At 39.6% G+C, this 9707-nt stretch overlaps 1 pseudogene; it reads right to left on the bottom strand.

The window, feature by feature from the left end:
- Positions 1-7822: 7822 nt before the first annotated feature.
- LOC102135086 (small ribosomal subunit protein eS19 pseudogene) lies at positions 7823-8285 on the bottom strand (annotated as a pseudogene).
- Between the last annotated feature and the right edge of the window lie 1422 nt (positions 8286-9707).

Genomic DNA, 9707 nt, shown 5'->3' with positions numbered 1-9707 from the left:
GGTATTCAGCACACTGTTTCCAACATTCTTAAAACTCGAAATCTGTAGTTTAGAGGTGATTTTTTTTTTTCTTGGAAGGTTGTGGGATTGGTGGCCATATGTGAGCATGGAGGATAATTTCCTTTTCTTCTCTTTCTCATTAAAGTCCTTTATTACAGTTTGGACCTCTCATATAGAGATGAATGTTGCTATAGAATAAAAAAATCGTGGTGTACAGAAAAATGGATCCTTTGGGTATATCTATACACCAATAGAGGGGAGAATAACTTTAACTTACCGTTTTTAAATAAATGTAAATATTTCATTGTTTTCTCTCTACCCTTGTCCATTCAAATTGTATACATCCCCACAATTTACAGACTTTAGTACTAAGGTGAGCCTTAACCTAATTGTATTTTTTCCACACCCCTCAAGAACTTTGTACAGTTAGAGATGAACCATATCAAGCCCCTGGCTCTGGCAGGCTTGTGATTGGACACTGAGCCAATCTGATAATACTTGCACCCAAGAGCCCAGGTAGATGATAGAGGAGTCAAGGAGCTACCTTAATTTCCATTGCTAGTAGTCAGGGAGCCTGGATTTTTTTTGTTGTTGTTAAAGACAACAGGTTAGTCAGTGTGGCATTGGAGAAAAAGGTTGTGCTTTGAAGCCAGACAAACCTGTGTTTAAATCCCTGCTGTGCATCACTAAACTAGCCATTTGTTTCATGTTCGTTTTTCCTTTTCTAACGAGGATCCTAATACCTATCTGTCCTGCAGGGTTGTTGAAAGAGGTGTTGATAATGTATGATGTACATGGCCCAAGTTAGATGCTCAGTAAATGAAATGATTATGGTTAGTCTCTGACTAACAATTATGTTTGTAATTCTTTTGTTTTTAATCTCAAACACATAACTTGAATGATTAATCATTAATAACTTGAATGATTAAGAAAAGTAATCCCATTTCTCCCTTTTTAAATTTTACAGAGCTCTGCTTCTAATTGTTCTTTTCTAATAGTAACTGGGTTGCATTGATGTAAAGTGTATTCAGTGATTTTCTTTTACTTTTCCTTGTTCTTTTTTATTGAAGGTGTACCTCTTGAGTTTCTATGAAGCAGGTGTGTATCTCTGTCAATACTATCAAGTCTGTCTAGACCTTCCTTTTTTCACGAGATTAGTATTTGTTGAGTGGTCTCTGCCAGGCTCTGAGGATGCATAAATGTGCACAGGGAATAGTCAGAGAACTGAAGTAAAAACTTGTTCTGACTAGAATAATCCTATTGTCCAAATTGTCCCTATAAACTCAGACTTAGGAGTTGCTGAAGCAGGTATGTGCCTACATGGTGAAATTTTCCAGGACTAACTAATAGGACATTTCCCTGTCTGTTTATAATAGTCCTGATGCTTCCACCATGAGAGTCAGTGTTTAGTCAAGGCCTTGACTCTTTTATTTGCTGATGAAGGAGGATGTGTGCAAAAAGCTATACTTTTCGCCTGTAGCATTCTCTGAGCACATTAGCAAAATTTCAGTAACAGATCAGCAACGTTACTTTGGTAAAGAATAGGGAACTGACAGAATACACTCATGAAAGATTTGCTTTCATTGGGGAGGCCATCTGGAGGGGACAGCCAGGACAAAGGCAGCCTGGGATAGGGTGGAAGACCTTGGGCCATTAGGGTCTGTAGTCACCTCCAGGATGACCCCCAGTGATTCTCACTTCCTGTTAGTCACACTCTGTGTTGTTCTCTCCCATTTTGAATAAGGGTTACCTTGGTAACCAATAGTACATTGTGGAAATGACTCCTAAGTGTGACTTCCAAGGCGAGGTCACAAAAGACGTTGAGGCTTCTGCCTTACTCTATGAGATCCCTCAGATCAACTGCTTTTAGGGGAAGCCAGCTGCGATCTCATGAGGACACTCAAGCAGTCCTATATTTTCTTGGGGTAAGGAACTGAGGCCTGCTGCCAGTAACCATCACCAGTTAGCAGTATATGAGTGAGCCATGTGGGAAGTGGATTCTTCAGCCCAATGCAACCTTCAGTGACTGTAACCCCAGGTGACATTTTAACTCTAGCCTTTTGAGGGACTCTGAGGTGGAACCCACCAAGCTAAGTTCCTGGTCCATAGAAATTGTGTGCGGTAATAAATAATTATTGTTTTAAGTCATTAAGTTTTTGGATAATTTGTTAAACAGCAATAAATAACTAATACAGAACCCAGCATGTGGTGCTAGATTCCTGGAAGAAAAGAGCAAAGTTAAAAGACATATTAAAAGGGTAGATCAGAGAGGCCAAAGACAGACATTTTCTTCACCTTTTGCCCCAAAGTGGTATTGTTTACACTTTATAAAGGGTATGTAGTCATGGGGCTGGGAATGGTGGGAGAAAATGAACTCAATAGCTAATTCCCAGAGCACCTGGAAGAGAAGGAAAAAAGACAAAGGATGAATGTTAGTTTGGGAAGGACTCCTGAATATGAAGGCTTGGAAATGGACCTGTCTTTCAACATCATGTGAGGTTTTGAAAATTGTTTTGTACTCGAACAACCCTTGGATTTCATCAAACAGTAGGACCACAGTAATGTGGGTAAAAAAGTCTCCTGAGATCCTTGAGTCATTCTTTTTTTTCCTTGTACAAGACTCTAGTTAAGGCTACCAAAAACTATCTCACCTTTTAAAAGTGAACATACCAACAAAGGCAGCAGTTTCAAGGCTTGGCAAAAGGTTTCACATTCATTTAAACAAAAGGGGCTCTTTCTAGAAGCATCTCTAGCAATATTAAACTATGAATCATGTTTATACCTCTAGGAAGGACTTAAGTGACATATTAGCATTTAGGGAAGAAGGCTTTGTATTAGAGAGTAAAAAATTTTTAAAAAACAAATTGCTTTCTTACTACATGGTTTTAAAACTGTCAACTTTTTATGTGTTTTCAACTCGGGGAAAGGTTGAGTTTCTTTGGAAAGGGGCAAGGCAGGAAATCAGTAATGATTCATACCACTTTTTCACATGCTTCTCTAACGAGTTTTAATCACAAATCCGGGTCCACTTGTATAACAAAAACATTAAAAGAGGGTGTTTTAAACTACGTCTTTTTATTAATCATGTATTTAGTCTTGTAAATAATACACGCAAGCACATCCTTGTTACGTCAGTTGGAAAACAGTGATTAACTAGCTGTTTAGGAGATGGGAGTATCTTGCAATTTTATATGTACTTCCTAAGTGGCTGTGTGTTTTCTCTTGGGCGATTTAATTTGATTTAGGCAAATATGTTAAATTTTAGAATTTAATTGATTTTTAATTTTAATGATCTTTTCTATCCTCTGCATTTAATGGCAATTTTTAGGACTGCCACAATAGTCTTTTGAAAAAAGGGCACATTTACTTGAAAGAAATATACTTTGTTATTTCTGAGTTCCTTTGAAATTGCTGAAGATGGTTTTACTTTAGCATTCCCTTCAGCCTAATTCCCTTTTCCCCTTTATTTCTATTGGGATGAGGTAATCCTGGGTTTGTAGAGTCTTTTGTGATGGAAATGGCTATGACCACACAGACGCAGCATAATATTTACTTGGAATAAGAGAAAGAGAAATATCAATAGTGCTGCTCACCAAGCATTTGAAAATACTTGTCTTTCATTTCCAGAGAGAAAAATACCACTTTGCGTGTTCATTATTAATTTGGGTAACTGAAACATAGTGTGTGTTCATAAATTGTGAATCAAAATTGAATGAGGAGAGGAGTGAAACTTAAAACTAATTATGGCAAGGTCTGAAGTTATGAAGGCCAGATGTATTAATGTTGCATTAATATAGCATAAGACATTCATAAGTAAAATAAGGAAGTTATATGGAGCTGAACAAACTCATCAAACAAATAGGGGTGTATGTGTGTACAGACCCTAGTTTGGTTGTTGTAGCCTAATTCTGGTGAACAGGTCAGCAACCTTTTCCTATAAAGGGCCAGACAGAAAATATTTTAAACTTGGAGGCCATAGGCCTCTATCACAACTACTCAGCTTTGCAGTTGTAAAAGAAGCAGCCATGGACAATATGGAAATGAATAAATGTGGCAGTATTTCAATAAAACTTTATTTACAAAATCAGGCTGCAGACCGGATTTGACGCGGAGACTGTAGTTTGCTGCCTCTTTGCCTACACTATGTAATTTTTCTTATTTACTTATTTGTAGACCAATGCATTGGAAAGGGAGTTTGAAGCAGCTTACCAGGACAGGTTGAGCATCCCAAATCTGAAAATTTAAAATCTGAAATGCTCCAAAAGCGGCAACTTTTCCAGTACTGACAAGAGACATCCAAGGCAAATGCTCATTGGGAGCATTTTGGATTTTGAATTTTTGAGTTTGGGATGCTCAACTGGTAAGTAAAATGCAAATTTCCCCAAATTTGAAAAATCCTTGAAAATGTATATGGCAAGGTCAAGGCACAGTAGGACCTGGAGAGATTTTGTGGGTAGGAATGGAGTGGGCTCCAGCCTATAGTAGATTGAGTATATCTATTGCTAACATCCAGGAATCATTTGGGAGCAAAACGTGTCTGTGGACCATTCAGTTTTCATTTGAGTGAATATTACACATAGCCTGTGCTGAGGATCTGCATAGATGCCCTTCAGATCAGCATTGGTGAGAGCCTTCCAGGTGGGGCCCCTGAAACCTAGAGCGTTGATGGTTGAAAAGAGAAATCTCCTACTCTATACCCCAGTGTGACTAAACAGGCCTAGCTCATCCCCTCAATCCCTGCCACTCCATTCACCAAATGGAACAGAAATTAAACAGCCTTTTTACATGTATATATCCTTTGTCCCTATACTTCCACTTGCAGGAATCCATCCTAAGAAAAGTTTTAGGGAAGCTGCTAAAAACTGATATGTAGGCCAGGTACAGTGGCTCATGCCTATAATCCCAGCACTTTGGGAGGGCGAGGTGGGCGGATCACGAGGTCAGGAGTTCAAGACCAGTCTGACCAATGTGGTGAAACCCCGTCTCTACCAAAAATACAAAATTAGCTGGGTGTAGTGGTGTGCGCCTGTACTCCCAGCTACTCAGGAGGCTGAGGCAGGAGAATTGCATGAACCCAGGAGGCGGAGGTTGCAGTGCGCTGAGATTGTGCCACTGCACTCCAGCCTAGGCAACAGAGTGAGATTACGTCTCAAAAAAAAAAAAAAAAACAAAAAACAAAAAACAAAAAACTGACATGTAATATTCAAATTTCAGCTTCATTTATTAAACCAAAAATTGGAAAGAGGGTAAATATCCAACAGGAGGAGAGTAGGTAAGTAAGTTCTGGTATATATGAGATGAAATAATATATTATTTAAAAAATGGTTTGTGAAGACAATTTTATGACAGGGAAATGATGCTGAATATAATTTTAAATGAATATAGCAGAATGCAATATGATCATAATTTTGTGGAAACAATATTGCAAAAAGACTAGAAGAAGATATACTGTGGAGTAAACCCCTAGCTATCTACCAGAATCCCTTCTCTTCTTCCTGACATATGAGCATACTACATTTCCCAGCCTCCCTTGTAGTTGCATATGGCCATGTGACTAAGTTCTCTCCAGTGGTTTGTGAGCATAAATGATGTATTCCACGTACAGGCTTGACTCATAAAAATTTCTCACACATGTTTTTCTATGCCTTTAAATTAAAAGGAAATGTTTTACTGTCTTCACTTGATTGGAATGTTGACACTCAGGGCAACCTTGGAAGTCACATGTTGAAAATGACAGAGTAGCATCAGCTTAGGATCCTGAATGACGACAAAGAGATGAGTTGCCCTGCTGACATGAGCACTCATCTAGGACTGTTACTTGAGGGAAGAAATACATATCTATGAAGTTCAGCTACCATGGTGATGCCTGATAGAACAGATGGGTGTGCATGTGAAACACCCACTGAGGACTTCCAGAAACATTTGGTTGGGGGGGGGTGGGTAGAGAAGGCAAGTTTTATAGGAACCCAAGGACTTTTATTAAAAAATGGGACTATAAACCAGTAACCTTTTAGCTATTATTCAAGTCATCCCTTGCACCTGCAGGCTGATGAGGTCTGAGGAAGCTTGGTCTTCTTGTATTCTTTGTTTGTTTGTTTATGTATTTTTGAGACAGGGTCTCACTCTCTTGCCTGCGCTGGACTGCAGTGGTATGATTTTGGCTCACTGCAACCTTAACCTCCTGGGTACACAGTTGATCCTCCCACCTCAGCCTCCCGAGTAGCTGGGACTAAAGGTGCATGCCACCACGCCCAGCTAATTTTTGTACACAATGTAGATAAGAGGTTTTGCCATGTTGCCCAGGCTGGTTTCGAACTCCTGGACTCAAGCCATCCCACCACCCACCCCTGCCCGCCACCATGGCCTCCCAATGTGCTGGGATTACAGGTGTCAACCACCATGTCCAAATGGACATGTATTTTTTTCAACTTATTTTTAAAATATGTATTTAATTAGGCAAGTTAGGAAAAATACCAGTGTATACATAATGAAATGGGAAGGTATAAATAAATCTTAAAATGTGGGCAGAAAAAGAACAAATTAATATAGAAGGTAAAAACCCAGGAAGATGCTATACAGATGAGCCATGGAAACCTACACAGTTTCTGAAAATTGAGTGAAAGTTTAACTCTGGTTTTCCTACCAACCAAAGTGACTTGTTAATTGATTAATCCACCAGTCTCTTATCTCTGCAAATATTTCCTTCAGCTATTATTTCTGAAAGAAATTTCTCAATGACTCTTTATATAGGAAACAGTGCCCTCAGCAATATCCCTAAGAAAATACCAGAATGGGATTTACAGTGCTGCCCCAAGATTAACTGAAAGGACATTGAATCAAAACAAACTTTAAGAAAAGAGAATCTAAAGATTGGGTTGGGAGAGACAACTGGACAATGGGACGTCGGTGATGACAGCCTCACTTGATCCAGGAATTAAACCTGTGTCCAGAAAAATTGTTGGAATTTCTGTCTTTCAAATAGTCTTTCATTCATATCCTTGCTCTTCATGAGGCTTTTTACAAGTTGGGCAGCAGGTGATTTTCAGGAGCTTTCTCAGTAACTGCTATAGGCTCCCGTCTTCTTCCATTTGCCCAGATGTCTGCAGTAACTGCTGGAGAAAAATAACTTCTCTATTGTCATCTGAGTCTTGAGGGAGTTCTTTTCATGAACAAAATTTAACTTAGAACCATAGTTATAGGGGATTCTGGGAAATGTGTTTCTGAGCTTCTCCCTTGTGATGTGAGCAGAGCATAGAAAGAGGAAGATACAGTGTTGAGTGGGTAACAGATCATCTGGCACACTTTGGTAATGGGGCAGATTTCCAATATGGCAAGCCACCACACAGACAGGCAAACTGAATTTACCAACAATAGGCAGCTATAATTTTTTTTTTTTTTTTTTTTTTTGAGAATGAGTCTTTCTGTCACCCAGGCTGGAGTGCAGTGGCAGAATCTCGGCTCACTGCAACCTCTGCCTCCGGGTTCAAACTTTTCTCTTGCCTCAGCCTCCCGAATAGCTGGAATTACAGACACTCGCCATCGTACCAGGCAAATTTTTAAATTTTTAGTAGAGATAGGATTTCACCATGTTGGCCAGGCTGGTTTCAAACTCCTGACCTCAAGTAATCTGCCCGCCTCGGCCTCCCAAAGTGCTGGGATTACAGGCTTGAGCCATGGCACTTGGCAACATTTTTTGATTAAAAACATCTGATATGGTGTGGCTGTGTTGCCACTCAAATCTCATCTTGAATTGTAGCTCCCGTAATTCCCACATGTCGTGGGAGGTAATTGAATCATGGGGGTGAATTTTTCCTGTACTGTTCTAATGCTTCTTGTTGGCAGCTACCACCTGCCTGGTGATTCTGTCCAGATCTCTTGTCCCTGAGGTGTCAGTTTGCAACCCCGTCTTGGTCCTTTTCCACCATTTTCAGCCCCTCCAGGGCTTGGAGGACCCAGTGGGCCATTCTCTTGGAGCCTTGGCTGAAGTGGCTGGGCATGACGCTTTTACTCTGATGTCCCCCATAGATCTTGATCATGGAGTCAACCCCAGCACCACCCTGTAGGTACAGGTGCTGTGCTGTGGAAGCAGCTCATGTGTAGAACCAGTTTTCATCATAGGGAGGAAGCTCTTTGTGCTTGGTCAGCTTGACGGTGTCCACCCATCCAAGGACTTTCAGCTTCCTGGACTTTTTGAGAAAGGCTGCCAGAGCTCTGAGGAACTCCTGCTGGTTCATGTTCTTTACAGTATCTCCAGGCATTGTGCGGCTGCCGTGCTGCCAGCCAGGGGAAAGGGATCTGATTGTTTTATAAAGGGCAGTTCCCCTGCACACACTGTCTTGACAGCTGCCATATAAGATGTGCCTTTGCTCCTCATTCGCCTTCTGCCATGACTGTGAGGCCTCCCCAGCCTAGTGGAACTGTGAGTTCATTAAACCTCTTTCCTTTATAAATTACCCATACTCAGGTAATTTATAATTACACATACTCGGGTATGTCCTTATAGTAGCATGATAGTAGACTATCATGATTAGATAGTAGACTAATACAACACCTCAAAAACAAAATTATAGGCAGAAATTAAAGCAAAATTTTATTGGAATTCTTAAACGTGAAATTATCTATATGTGGCATGCTGATTATATTTAATAATGTATTGTATACTAAAAAATTGCTAAGGGAGTAGATCTTAAATGTTTTCACCAAAAAAAAGTGACGTGATGAATATGTTAATTAGCTTAATTTAATTTCCCCCCATTAACATAAATTCAATGTACACATAATATTAAAAAATCACATTATACCTCACAAATATACACAATTTTTATTTGTCATCTTAAAAAAAAATTTAGCTGGGCATGGTGGCTCATGCCTGTAATCCCAGCACTTTGGGAATTTGAGGTGGGCTGATCACTTGAGGTTGGGAGCTCGAGACCAGCCTGGCCAACATGGCAAAACCCTGTCTCTACCAAAAAATATAAAAATTAGCCAGGCGTGGTGGTGGGCGCCTGTAATCCCAGCTACTCAGGAGGCTGAGCTGGCAGAATCGCTTGGGCGACAAGAGCGAAACTCTGTCTCAAAATAAATACATAAATACATAAAAATTTAAACAGCAGATATCAGTGACCACCAGAGTGTTCACTACTTAAAAATGTAATCTATTTGGCATTAGTTTCTGAAGTGCTAGTGCCTTATGTCTAAATATTCACAGAAATGGCTAAATCAAATATTTGCTTGTGCAAAAAAGTTACCTATATATAAATGCACAGGGAGAAAGATACACACCAATCTGAGAATAAAAGTACATCAGGAGAGGGGAGTAAGGTACTGTGGGACCCAAAGTAACTTTTATATAATTTACATTATTTAAAAATTATAAAATATAATTTTTTGTGCATCAATTCTGTAATTAGAAAGAAAAAAATAGAGCTATCCCAAGATAATTAGTACCTAAAACTAATTTCTATGATGCCGTATTCTGTGACAGCTCTTGAAGTCAGCAAATGACAGAGAACTTGAGTTCTACTACAATTTCTGCATTAGCATGATATGGTATATGACTTTGCCTAGTATTTTATGCTCTTAGGCCTGTTTTCCTGCTTGTAAAACAAGGGGATTGGAATAGATGGTTTCTAAGATCCTTCTTAGCACAGAAAGCCTGTAGTTTTAGGATTTGTTGGAGTGAAATACTGGAAGCATGGAACAGTTCT

This window comes from Macaca fascicularis, chromosome 6, assembly GCF_037993035.2.
Source record: "Macaca fascicularis isolate 582-1 chromosome 6, T2T-MFA8v1.1".
Taxonomy (NCBI): domain Eukaryota; kingdom Metazoa; phylum Chordata; class Mammalia; order Primates; family Cercopithecidae; genus Macaca; species Macaca fascicularis.
The sequence above is the reverse complement of the archived record's forward strand: the minus strand, read 5'-3'. Positions and strand labels throughout refer to the sequence as shown.